General features: G+C 46.2%; 1 long non-coding RNA gene across 1 annotated transcript in view; it reads right to left on the bottom strand.

Moving 5' to 3' along the window:
* The window catches only part of LOC144674874 (uncharacterized), a 53,861-nt gene extending 43,582 nt beyond the window's left edge, over nucleotides 1-10,279 (bottom strand). The window contains exons 1-4 of the long non-coding RNA XR_013574664.1: nucleotides 10,203-10,279; nucleotides 8,464-9,333; nucleotides 5,022-5,090; nucleotides 2,163-2,265 (exon numbers count right to left, since the gene is read on the bottom strand). This is a non-coding gene — a long non-coding RNA (uncharacterized LOC144674874). The remainder of the gene's footprint in view (nucleotides 1-2,162; nucleotides 2,266-5,021; nucleotides 5,091-8,463; nucleotides 9,334-10,202) is intronic.
* Between the last annotated feature and the right edge of the window lie 3,073 nt (nucleotides 10,280-13,352).

Here is a 13,352-nt window from a genome sequence, read left to right on the forward strand (position 1 = left end):
AACTATGATCTCCACAAGGAAGCACTGAACGGTCTCTTTATTTAAGAAAGGATGTAAATGCGTTGGAAGTTCAGAGAAAGTTTACCAGACCAATACCTGGAATGGGTGGGTTGGACGGACTCGAAGAGTAAGATCCTGAGGGGTTTTGACAGGGTGGATGTGGAGAGGATGTTTCCTCTTGTGAGAGAATCTAGAACTTGGGGCTCATGGTTTAAAAATAAGAGGTTGCCCATTTAAGACAGAAATGAGAAATTTCTCTCTGAGGGTTGTCTGGAGGATCAGAATCCCCTCCAACTGGGAAACATACGAAATTAAAAATCCAGACCCACAGACCTGTTTTGACTTCATTTTGAAGATATAAAATACAAAATTTTTATTTGGAACAATATACTTTCATAAAATATTTGAAAAAACATTACAAGGCATTTCAAAATGGCCATCACAAAAAATGCAATCATATTCCACTTTTCCACACAGGACATGAGGTGTTTCAATGGAATCAATATTACAGACATTTCAATATGGTCATTACCGAGAGTCAGACAGTGCAAAGCTATTCACTTTATCGACATACATCATGTTAACACTCTGAGGTGCTTCAATACAATGATGATATATTTAGTATTCACTGTACACTTTCCGTCTGAGTCGTACAGCCCGAGGGGTCTATACAATCCCCAGCCCCTCGGTGTACTGTAGCTGAAAGGTCTTAGACAGCGACCTTTCCCCATTGCGCCTTTGTGGCGGCTGCCCCCAAGCTCCACTACATCCCTCAGCACGTAGTCCACGGTGCCTCATTGTGGGTGGGGGGAGAGAGAGTGATGGGGGGAGGGCTGGCACCCGCAGGGCAGTGGTGGTGTTGGGGGGGGATCCTCCACAGCGCAGAGGGTTATACGTTCATATGTAACAATCATCCATTCTGGGCTGATTTTCCCCTCCCTGACACAGGCTCAATGCTGGGGAAACTCAGTCGGTGCTGGACAGTCCCGTTCCCCAGAAGGTTTTGTTCTCCAGCCGCTCCATCCTGATGCTCAGGTGCTGTTGTCACAAGGCCCCGTGTTTCATCTGGACAGGTCACCCCTGTCAAAGGAACATCCTTAGATGCTTCATTTCGATTGTTCGAGTGTCGATTCCTAGGAGAGAAAAACCAGCAGAGTTCAGGTGACATTAAAAGAATCCAACACTTTGGACAAGTGTGGAAAGGAGCCGTTCAGGAGCACAGACCGATTAAATTACACTCAACATCCTGGGTACCAATAGCAGCTGGAAAATGGGTCACAGGAGCTGCACGGTGATGGAGCACAGAGTGTAGAGGAGAGGAGGCTCATAGGGGAGGCAATGGGCAAGAGCTGGACACTCCACAGGAGCTGTGCTGACCGAGGCACCAGACAAATAGAAAAATGCCAGCTCACCTCAATATTGGAGAAGAAGAAGAATTGATGAGGATCTCGGTTAACACTGAGCTCAAGATGATGGGGATCAGATCAGACACGAGGAGGTTGGGAGTGTCCGGACTCTCCAGACTGATCCTGAAGGATTGAGAGGAGCCACAGATGGACAGGATATTCCTTGATGTGCTCAAGCCCAATCCAGCAGTGACCAAACAGGTTAACAGACACAGAAATATCGTGATGGAGAGTCAGAGGACAGAGTTAGAGAGTCTGTAATAATCTCCCCTCCCCACCGCTGGGTGGGTGAGAGGTGGGCAGGGAGATGGGGATGTTGAAGGAGACAAGGAAATCCAAGATGGCTGCCCCAGTGATGGAAACCACTGATGGCCGGGTCACAGGGTGCTGAGATTGAGCAAGAACTTGCATTTATATAGCAGCCTTATTGTCCAAAGGTGCCTAACAGGGGAAAGCGTGAGCCACATAAGGAGATATTAGGACAGGTGACCAAAGTCTTGATCAAAAGGTGGTAGGTTTTAAAGAGCGCCTGAAAAGGAGAGGTTTAGGGAGGGAATTCCAGAGCTTAGGGCCCAGGCAGCTGACATCACGACCGCCAATGGTGGAGTGATGGAAATCAGGGGATGGTCAAGAGGCCAGAGAGATGAGCACAGGCAGCTCAAAGTGTATCGCTGTACACAACATTTCCACAACACTAAATGTAATAAAACTAAACTGGAATTAACAATGGGAGCCGTGGAACATTCTAGAACTCACCATCTTTGCCGTGTTTGGAATATGAAAACCACAATTACAGCAACAAGAAGAACAGGAATTCCGATTCCCAATCCCACTCTTGCTCCAGTAGAGAGTCCAGAATCTGTGGACAGAATGAAGACATTAACAGACTGGGACACACTAACAAAACTAACAGCAGAGACCTTCAGCACCTAGTGTTTCAGAACCAACCCCAGTACAAACAGATCCCTGGTTAATTCTAGTCCTGGAGGGATGTGGGAGGTTAGATACCAATAATCACACACACACCAGGCCACCCCACAGCTCCGTGCACACACACACTGTCCCACAATGTGATGGATACATGCTTTCCAATCGACATAACTGGACACTGACCAGCAGCAACCTCCCTCCAGTTAAACCCAACAGTCCGATGAAATAGAGCGGGAATTTTAATTAAATCAGGAAAGGAAAGCCACGGGATTGGGTGGAACGCTGATTTACACCCAGGTCAATATTACTCCCCACTGACTTCAACCAGTGTTACACACAATCCCGTCAGTTTCCCAATAGGAGGGTTCGGTTAAAATTGTACCAAGACTTTCCACTCAGGATTCCAGAGACACTAATGCTAGTGGGAAGCAGGAATCCTCAGTTCTGTATCTGAGCGACAGGAAGGTGAGATTCAAAAAACAGAAATAACAATTCCAAGTAGTTTAAGGGCCATGTACAGGTAACAGTGACCCACACCACTCACTCTCACAGAATCATTCTATGGTGAAATATCACACAGCATTTCAAACATTCTAATGTTACTACCTGTCTCTGCAGCATGTTCAAATGTAAGAGCTGAAAACACATGCAGTAGTTTAGAAACAGGTTTACCTGGTACCTGTGTGTGTTCTAAAGAAAACATCATGTGTTTAGTATTGTGTGTGAAACAAACTGCAGAAATGTTCAAAGACTCTATCGGGCTTTAGGGAAACACATCCTGGGAGGAACGGGATTTGGGTCAAACTGATCGGGAAGGATCAGGAACAGGGTCGGCAAAGTGAAAAATCCAACAAGATTGCATTAACTGTGGGGGGGGTAGAATGGAAGTTTTCCAGAGTTACCCTGAGCAGGATCATTCCCAGCAGCCTACATCCCCCTGTGGAGAGAATCCCCCCAGGATCCTGGGTCTACTGGGATACACTTTCAAGGCAAGTGCACTGGGTCTTGCAAAGGCTGCCTGAGAGGTGTGATGGGCCCCACCTCCCCAACATCTGGAGATGGATAGAGCTCTTTGCTGGAGAGTGAGTGCAGCTTGATAGCTCCATTAACTCCTTCCATCACCCAGTTTTTGACAGCTCTGTCCTTCAGGGCTCAGTCTGCTCAGTCAGTGGTGCTATTACTGACCCAGCCTTAGTGATGGACATTGAAGACCTCACTCAGTACATTCTGTGTCCTCGCTACCCCCAGTGCTTCCTCCAAGTGGCATTCAACATGCAGGAGTACTGATTCATCAGCTGAGGGGGGGCAGCTTGATAACTCTGTCAACTCCTTCCATCAGTGAGTATGACTATATCACCCAGCTCTCCCAGCATTACCACTCGTCCCCAGATGTTAGTGAGGGGATATTGCAGAGTCCACTGGGCTGGGTGGGTCTTGGTTGTTTCCTGATTCCATAACTGGGTCACATCCAGTGATCTGTTCAATTTTAGTCTCTTTTTTTCTCATGGTTTGATTCTGATTGAAGTGGCCGAGCAAGTCAGAGGACAGTTAAAAGTCAACCAGGTTATTGTGGGACTGGAGTCACATAGAGACCAGACTGGGTAAGGATAGCAGGTTTCCTTCCCTAAAGGGACATTCGTGAACCAGTTGGGGTTTTACAACAATCCAACAGCTTCAGCGTCACTTTTATTGGAACCAACTTTATATTTCCAGATTTTTATTTAATAAACTGAATTTAAATTCTGGGTGTGCCATGGAGGGATTTGAACTCTCATCCTCTGAATCATTAGTCCAGGCCTCTGTATAACTAGTCTAGTAACATAACCACTGAATGACCTAACCCATACAGAGATTAAATACAGAATACCTGAAACAGAAACCTCTCACCTCTTAGAGAGATGACCAAGATCAGTTTGCTCCCAATAATAGCCCACACTCGTGTTCCTGTAAATCTGACACTGATACTGGTTCTGGTCAGACTTCCTGAGGTCAGAGATCAGAACCAACCAGCTGCCCTGTTCCAGTTGATCTTTGAACAGTTTTGTTCTGTTTCTGAACCATGGGTCTTGTCCTGTCAAATCGTCATTCCCAGTGATGAACTTGTGTAAATGTTCATGCTGAGATGTCCCCCAAATTACCAGTAAATCTGAGACTGGGACATTGCGTTTGTAGGTACAGGGCAGCACAACCTGCTCCCCAAGGAGCCCAGAAACTGGCACAGGCGAGTCACCAGGGAAAGATTGAAAGTATTTATCCACAGATATAACCTCCCTGCTGGTACATTACATCCCAAGCTTCACATGGTTACACTGCGATGCTTGATTTACAAGAAGCACTGACCAGTAAATCACTGCTTTCATTTCTGTGGGAAGGTTAAAGCTCAGGCATTAAGGGCCTTCAACTAAACCCAGCTTGTGCTGGAGATTTGGGATCATGTACATCCACCAGAGAAGGCAAATGGCAACCTGGGTTTCTCATCCCATAAAAAAGATGGCCCCTCAGGGAGAAGCCAGAGGGAGTGGCACCGCCCCATCTGGCACTACCCTAGGAGGTGTTGTGCTCAATTTTCCCCATGTCTATTGGAGGGGGATTTGGCCCCATGACCACTTGACTCAGGTGAATGTTGAAGCCACTGAACCACAGCTGACACCTCATCTAACATTATAAAATTTCACACGGTATTACCTTCGGTTGTGTTGTGTTGTTTATGATGATCAACTGCAGGAGTTACACTTGGGTCTGGGGTTCGACAAACTGGAATAGAAAACATTACAGCTCAAATGCGAATTAGATCCACTATTTAACTTAAGCATCTCCCCCCATTCAGCTAATCTACTGCTGAAGCCCTCATGTCTGCGTTTATTACTTCCAGACTCAACTATTCCAATGTTCTCCTGGGCAGTGTCCCACATTCCACCCTCTAATCTCCAGCCCATCCAAAACTCTGCTGCCGTCATATCCTAACACCCACACCAAGTCCCTTTCACACATCACCCCCATGTTGCTCACTGATATACATTAGCCTCCGGTCCAGTAATGTCTCAATTTTAATATTCTCATCCTTGCTTACTAATCCTTTCATTGCCTCCCTATCTCTGTAACCTCTTGTCCCTCCAACTATCCTTATCTCTAACTTTCTCCAACCCCTCAAATCCTCCCCATCTCTCCACTGTCTTCCAGCCCCTCCCTGTCATTGTAACCTGCAACCTTCACTACAACCCTCTGAGATCTCTGCGCTCCTCCAATTCAAGCCCCTGGAGCATCCCCCGTTTTCCATCGCTCCACTAATGGCGGCCGTGCCTTCAGCTGCCTGGGCGCTAAGCTCTGGGACTCCCTCTCTAAACCTCTTCGACACTGTCTGTCCTTGTTGAAGATGAGCCTTAAAACCGACCTCTGACTGAGCTTTTGGTCACCTGTTCCTAATGTGGCTCAGGGCCAAATCTGGTTTTATGAAGCTCCAAAGTTGAGATTTAACAAGGCTAAAAATGCTCTTTCAATTAGAGTTTTTGAAAGTTGGATAAACACCTGAATGGGGAAAGAAATCTGCAGAACTGTGGGAAAAGAGAAGGGGACTGGGATTAATTGAGTAGCTCTTCCTCAGAGGCAGCACGATGGGCTGAATGAACTCCTATGTTGCACGATTTTCAGTCACCACTCACACTGTAGATCTAAAGGCAGTCATCCATTTATTTACTCAAATAGTGAGCGTGGGTAACATCACACTAAAGGGCAGCTGGAACACCAGCTCTGGTTGGATGTACTCCTCCAGGTCTGATCACATGACCACGTTAGAGACATTGCTGCAGGATGACAGATTGGGACCTGAATATTAAAGGGCTCATGAAATTTAAGATGGACAGGAAGCTAGGAAAAGGTGGAGGGGTGGCTCTGTTAATTAATTGCAGTAATAGGTCATCCCTCACTATTGTGCTAAATTCAGGAAACCAGGATGTAGAAACGGTGTGGGTCGAGATGAGAAATGATAAAGGCAAGAAGTCATTTGTGGGAGTGGTGTACAGTCTCCCTAACAGTGACCACACAGTAGGATGGAATTTAAAGGAGGAAATAATGGGAGCTTGTCAGAAAGGCACATGGGGACATTTTAATCCGCATATAGACTGGAAAAAAATCAGATGGGCAAAGGTAGCCTAGATGAGGAGTTCAAAGAAAGTTTTTGGGAAAGTTTCTGAGAACAGCATGCTCTGGAACCAACCACAGAGCAGGCTATACTAGACCTGGTATTGTGCAACAAGATAGGATAAATTGTTATCCTCATAGTGAAGACACCCTTAGGTGGCAGTGATCATAATATGATTGAAGTTTACATTCAGTTTGAGGGAGAGAAGAGTGGGTCCAAGGCTAGTATTTTAAACTTAAATACGGGCAATTATTTGGGAATGAAAACAGAGCTAGTTAAAGTGAACTGGAAAATAAGGCTAAGGGATAGGTCAGTAGAGATGCAGTGGCAGATATTTGAAGGGACATTTCAGAATACACAAAATAAATACAGTCCAATGAGAAAGAAAAATTCCAAGGGGAGGACACACCATCCATGGTTAACTAAAAGAGTTAAAGACAGTATCAAACTTCAAGAAAAATCATAATTGCACAAAGATGGGTGGCAGCTCAGAAGATTGGGCAGAATATAGAGAACAAAGAATGACAAACAGGTTAATAAGGAAGGAAAATTAAGAGTCTGAGAGAAAGCTAGTTAGAAATATGAATACAGATAGCCAGAGTTCCTATAGATACCTAAATAAGAAAAGAATTAACAGAGTGAGCATTGGTCCTATAGAAAACGAGTCTGGGGAATTAATAATGGGAAGTAAGGAGATGGCAGATGAATTGAACAGATTTTGTATCAGTCTTCACTACGGGGGATACAAGTAACATCCCAGAAATAGCTGTAAATCAGGAAAAGGGAGAGAGGAACTCAGGAAAATTACAATCACCAATGAAACGGTAGTGAAAAAATTGTTAAGAGTTGTGGGCTGACAAATCCTTGGGGCCTGATGGAATTAATCCAGGCTGTGGCCCTTTAGTTCAAGCTGGTTTATTTTTCAAGATAACTCCTCAATGCTACCACACAGTGTTCCAACCGTATCTTTCTATTCTATTTAGATGGGATAATCAATGGCCATCACCTGTTTAACTAGCAATTGTTTTTATCAAGGTGATTGCCACATTAATAAATGGGTGGGATGAAACAAGTGGTGTGCCACAGGGATTAGTGCTGGGGCCTCAACTTTTCACAATTTACATAAATGACTTGGATGAAGAGACAGGAGGTATAGCTGCTAAATTTGCTGATGAAGTAAGTTGTGAAGGGGACATAGATAGCTTAAGTGATTGAGCAAAGATCTGGCAAATGGAGTATAATGTGGGCAAATGTGAACTGTCCATTTTGGCTGGAAAAATGAAAAAGCATATTATCTAAGTAGTGAGAGATTGCAGAGCTTAGATGGAGGGATCTGGGTGTCCTAGTGCATGAATCACAAAAGGCTAGTATGCAGGTACAGCAAGTAATTAGGAAAGCGAAGACAATGTGAGGTGAACTGAATATAAAAGTAGGGAGGTTATGCTCCAGTTTAAGGAAGGATGTAAATGTGTTGGAAGCAGTTCAGAGAAGGTTTACCAGACTAATACCTGGAATGTATTGGTTGTCTTATGAGGAAAAGCTGGACACATTAGGCATGTATCTGCTGGATTTTAGACTGAGAGACAACTTGACTGAAACATATATGATCCTATGGTTCAACGTCCTGTCCAAAAGACAGCACATCCCTGTCCCTGAACAATGAGGTTCAAAACCCACACCACAGACCTGAGCTCAAAAAAATGCTGACATTCCCACTGTGGCACTGAGGGAGTGCTGCACTATTGGAAGTTCTGTCTTTTAGTCGAGACATTAAACTGAGGGTCCCTTTTGCCCTCTCCCATGGATGTAAGTGATCCTACAGCCAGTACTGGAAGTGGAATAGGTGACTTCCTCCTGGTTTATTTGGCCATCAACCAACATCCCTAGCAGAGCTGTAGATTACCAGGAAAGATGCAATATAAACACAGGTCTGTCTTTAATGTTGGAATCATCTTGAAGTGATGGGAGAAAACTGAAACTGGAACTTACCTGTCTGAGATACATTGAACTGCTGGTTGGGGGTCTCTCCTCGTGTCGCTATGATTCAGAACATATTTCACTGTCTGTGTGGCCTCATGACACAAGACTTAATGGCATCCACACTTCAAGATAAACTGGAACATCCTCATTGTTGTGATTGAGTTTACTTCAGTAGCAAGGACACATTCATGACTCCATTTAGTTGCTGTTGGTCTTGGTTCAGTGTCTGAGACGCACTGAACATCCTCATGACTGTGGCTTTTTCACCAGACACTTTTTTCCCTCTTTATTACAATCCCTTGCCGCTTCCCATCCCTTGTTCCCTCTACCCCGGTGAGCGTAGGTGAGAATTCCAGTCTCTGATACTGGGTTGACATCCAGCTGGGAACTGGTGTCTGATTGAAGTGGAAATCAACCCATCACCCATTGTATCTACCCAGACACTCCTGGTAGCAAATTGTTAGTCAGGATAAGGACTTGTCCATATAAAAAATATTCCTTATGGATCACAATCTACTGGACGTAAAAGGAATCTTTACAATGAAATATTAATTCTTGAGATGGGAGCGTCTTTGGCGAAGGCCGACGTTTATTGTCCATCCCGAGACGCCCCTTGAGGAGGTGGTGATGGGCCGCCTTCTTCACCCGTTTCAGCCCCGTGTGGTGAAGGGGCTCCCACGGAGCCGTTAGGGAGGCAGTTCCAGGATTTTGACCCAGTGACGATGAAGGAACGGCCGGTATATCTCCAAGTCGAGGCGGTGTGTGTGTGACTGGGAGGGGAGCTTGGAGGTGATGCTGTTCCCAGGCTCCTGCTGCCCTTGTCCTTCTCGGGGAGGCTGGAGGTTGTGGCTTTGGGAGGTTTTATTGAAGAAAGTGGGACTGGGAACAGAAGAGAAAGAAAACTTGTTATAATAAAAGCAAAAATACTGCAGATGCTGCAAGTTTAAACTAAAAACAGAACAGCTCTGAAAGCATCAACATTAAACTGGAATCATTAACTGTTTCCCTCCTGATCTGCTCAGTGTTTCCAGAATTTTCCAATTTGACACAAACAGATGACGTCATCCACCCACCCACCCACAGGAGCGAAACCAGAGACAAAAAGCTGCCGGATCGCCGTGTCAATCAGCGCTCACCCCGCCCAACACAAATCAGGATCCAATCAGCTGCTACGCCGCCCTGTCAATCAGCGTTCACCCCGCCCAACACAAATCAGCATGCAATCAGCTGCTATGCCGCCTTGTCAATCAGCGCTCAACCCGCCCAGCACAAATCAGGATCCAATGAGCTGCTACGTCGCCCTGTCAATCAGCGTTCACCACGCCCAACACAAACCAGGATCCAATCTACTGCAGGATCGCCCTGTCAATCAGCGCTCACCCCGCCCAACACAAACCAGATCCAATCAGCTGCCGGGACGCCCTGTCAATCAGAATCTCCACGTTTACTGCGGCCATTTTCTCTCGATGTCGTTTTTTTGCTGATCCTGTTCCCGCTCCAAACCTGACAGTTTAATCCGGTATCAGCAGGAGGAACCGCCCGGTCCCCGCTCCAACTCCAGGTCCCCGCTCCCCACTCCCGGTCCCCGCTCCCCACTCCCGGTCCCCGCTCCGGTTTTCACTGAGGGACCCGCAGCTCCTTTTCCATCCATTTCCACCCCCCCCCGGATAAAGAGTTAAATCCCGGTGAAAATAAAGGAAAGTTTCCCCCCGAATCCCCCTCCCTCCCCCCGGGTGTGAGACACTGACAGGACCTGCAGCTCCTTTCCATCCATTCCCCGAGAGAGGGATCCGCTCAGAGCCGGGGACAGGGGGACAACAGGAGAGACACATCCACCGGGCCGAATGGGAAAGAGGCGGGGCCTGTATCCGGCTCCATTCAGACAGGGGGGGAGGGATCATTCCCAGACTCTCCTCCCTCTCCCCCCGGGGCTGAAATGAACAGTTTCCCGGGAGCCGGCACCGGGATTGTAGAATTAATCCAATCACCACAGGATAAAAGCAGCTTTTACCCTGGCTTTTCCTGACAGAGGCTGGGTCATTATTCCTCACTCCCCCCCCTAACTCACTGTGACAATGGGACAGTCCAGGCTGCTGGTGACGTCAGATGGTGGTTCTAGCTCCAGTGGGCGGGAACCTCCCTCGGGGTATTTCTTGGAACAAACAACAGCAAATGAATTAACCAATCACAGCAAAAGAGGCGGTTCAGTCGTCATTCCATTCTGATTGGGGATTGGACACTGGGTTTATACATCGGCCAATAGCAAGTGCATAAAAGACAAAGACTCAGTGACTGTCTCAATTGAGACAACGTAAAACTACAGAGCGTTCAGTCCCTCCCTTTAACCACTTAACTCGTTTGTTTCATTCTCTCTTTCTGGGCGCACCCGCTCCACTGAATAAACCAGGAAAAACACCCGCTGCAGTGAGAAAACCGCAGCAAAGACTGAAATATCCGAGCAGCCAGAGATATGTGGCTTTCAGCTAAATTATATACCAAATAAACAATCCCACAGTGACTCGGGACTGAAAACCCCCTCCTGTAGCAACCAAGAGCGGATGGATAAATCACAAACAGATAAAAACAGAGAGTTCAGTCAGATAAACCCAGAGTCTGGTTCCTGTATTAAAGGGGTTCAGTCAGGTAAACCCAGAGTCTGGTTCCTGTATTAAAGGGGTTCAGTCAGGTAAACCCAGAGTCTGGTTCCTGTATTAAAGGGGTTCAGTCAGGTAAACCCAGAGTCTGGTTCCTGTATTAGGGGGGTTCAGTCAGATAAACCCAGACTCTGGTTCCTGTATTGAAGGGGTTCAGTCAGATATACCCAGAGTCTGGTTCCTGTATTAAAGGGGTTCAGTCAGATAAACCCAGACTCTGGTTCCTGTATTAAAGGGGTTCAGACAGATAAACCCAGAGTCTGGTTCCTGTATTAAAGGGGTTCAGTGAACAAGTTCAGCCAGGTGGAGAAGGATGGAGATTGGAGGAGAAACTGGCAGCCAAAGAGAATATGTGTTTTTGGGGGCTGCAATGTAACTACATTTATATTAAAAGAGAATTTTTCCTTAAAAGGTGTCTGCAATTCAGTTGTCTGGGTCCCAAGCTCTGGAAAACTGATCTCATTTTCCTCCTCTGACTGCATATCTCCAGATGTGGCTTGGTATCAAATTCTCTTTTACCATGTTCCTGTGAAATACCTTGGGACATTTATAAAACACCTTTAACATTATAAAATATAACTTGTTCATGACGAGTTTCAGGAACAAGTCTGGATTCCTGTCATTATTCAGTTGCTATCTCGAAGTGTGAATACTATTTCTATGTTCCAGCATTGTCTCTCCGTTTCTGTGTAAGGGTCTCCACCCTTGAAGAAGTTGAATCGCTCTGCTTGTTCATGCCAAAACCACTTCCACACCAGGACAGGTGAAGGGAGATCACACACTCCCTCCCTCCCGATCCCTCTCCCCACACCTCCCCTTCCCCTAATGCCCAATCACCAGAAAGGCTGACTGGATGATCATTCCTGGCCTCCAGAAGTTCCCACAGTCACAGATACCAGTCTTCAGCCAATCTCATTCACTTCTCACATCGGGAGACTTACTGCCTGCAGACAGCATGACTTCTGTTCAGGCAGTGACTACCAGAGTCATTAAACATCAGACTGTAGATCCACTCATTTCAGCATCAGCTTATCTTTAATTAGACCTTGCATCAACAACAATATGCAGAAAAGTAAAAAATACACCTGACAGAAACGTATAGACACATTCAGAAAATATTTACATTAGAAGTTTTATACAAACTTTGACAAATATGACCACTCACTAAAAAAGACAAAACTAAAATATACCGGACTTAGGTTCAGTGCTGGGGAAACTCAGTTAGTGCTGGACAGTCCCGTTCCCCAGAAGGTTTAGTTCTCCAGCCGCTCCATCCTGATGCTCAGGTGCTGTTGTCACAAGGCCCCGTGATCCATCTGAACAGGTCACCTCTGTGACAACTTAAGATGCTCCATTTTGAGTGATCTGGTGTCTATTTTGTTTCCTAGGACAGAAAATCCAGCAGAGTTCAGGTGACATTAAAAGAATCCAACCACTTTGGACAAGTGTGTAAAGGAGCCGTTCAGGAGCACAGACCGATTAAATTACACTCAACATCCTGGGTACCAATGACAGCTGGGAAATGGGTCACAGGAGCTGAACGGTGATGGAGCACAGAGTGTAGAGGAGAGGAAGCTTATAGGGGAGGCAATGGTCAAGAGCTGGACACTCCACAGGAGCTGTGCTGACCGACAGAGGGAGGGCCAGAGGACAGAGTTAGAGAACCCTGCAATAGTCCCTCCTCCCACTGTGAGGGGTGTAGATGGGGACAGGTGGTGTGCACGGAGATGTGGATATTGAGTGAGTGAAGGGAATCCGAGATGGCCTTCCCAGTGACTGAATCATCTAATGTCTGGGTTACAGGGTGGTGGTTTGAAAAGTGTAGGAGGAGACTGAACAGCAACAAGTTGCATTTATATTGAACCTTCAACAGAACATACCCAAGAGCTTATGGAACAAAATTTGACACCAAGCTACACAAGGGTTCAGGCAGTGGAGTAGGCTTTAAAGAGCAAATGGTGTTGTTGGGAGGTAAGGAAGAGAGACAGACACAGACAGGCAGAGGTTGAGGGATGGAATTCCAGAGTTCGGTCCCAGGCAGCTAAAGGCTCAGCCACCAATGATGCAGCGATGGAAAATCAGGGATTCTGAAGACACCAGAATTGGAGGAGTGCAGAGATCTGAGGGTTGTGGGGCTGAAGGAGGTTACACATGGGGAGGAGTGAGGCCACAGAATGTTTGATAAAAGGATGAGAATGTTAAAATCGGTCTATCTCAATCCTAAATAAATTCAAGGATGAACAG

This window comes from Cetorhinus maximus, unplaced genomic scaffold (genome assembly GCF_964194155.1).
Source record: "Cetorhinus maximus unplaced genomic scaffold, sCetMax3.hap1.1 HAP1_SCAFFOLD_839, whole genome shotgun sequence".
Lineage (NCBI taxonomy): Eukaryota > Metazoa > Chordata > Chondrichthyes > Lamniformes > Cetorhinidae > Cetorhinus > Cetorhinus maximus.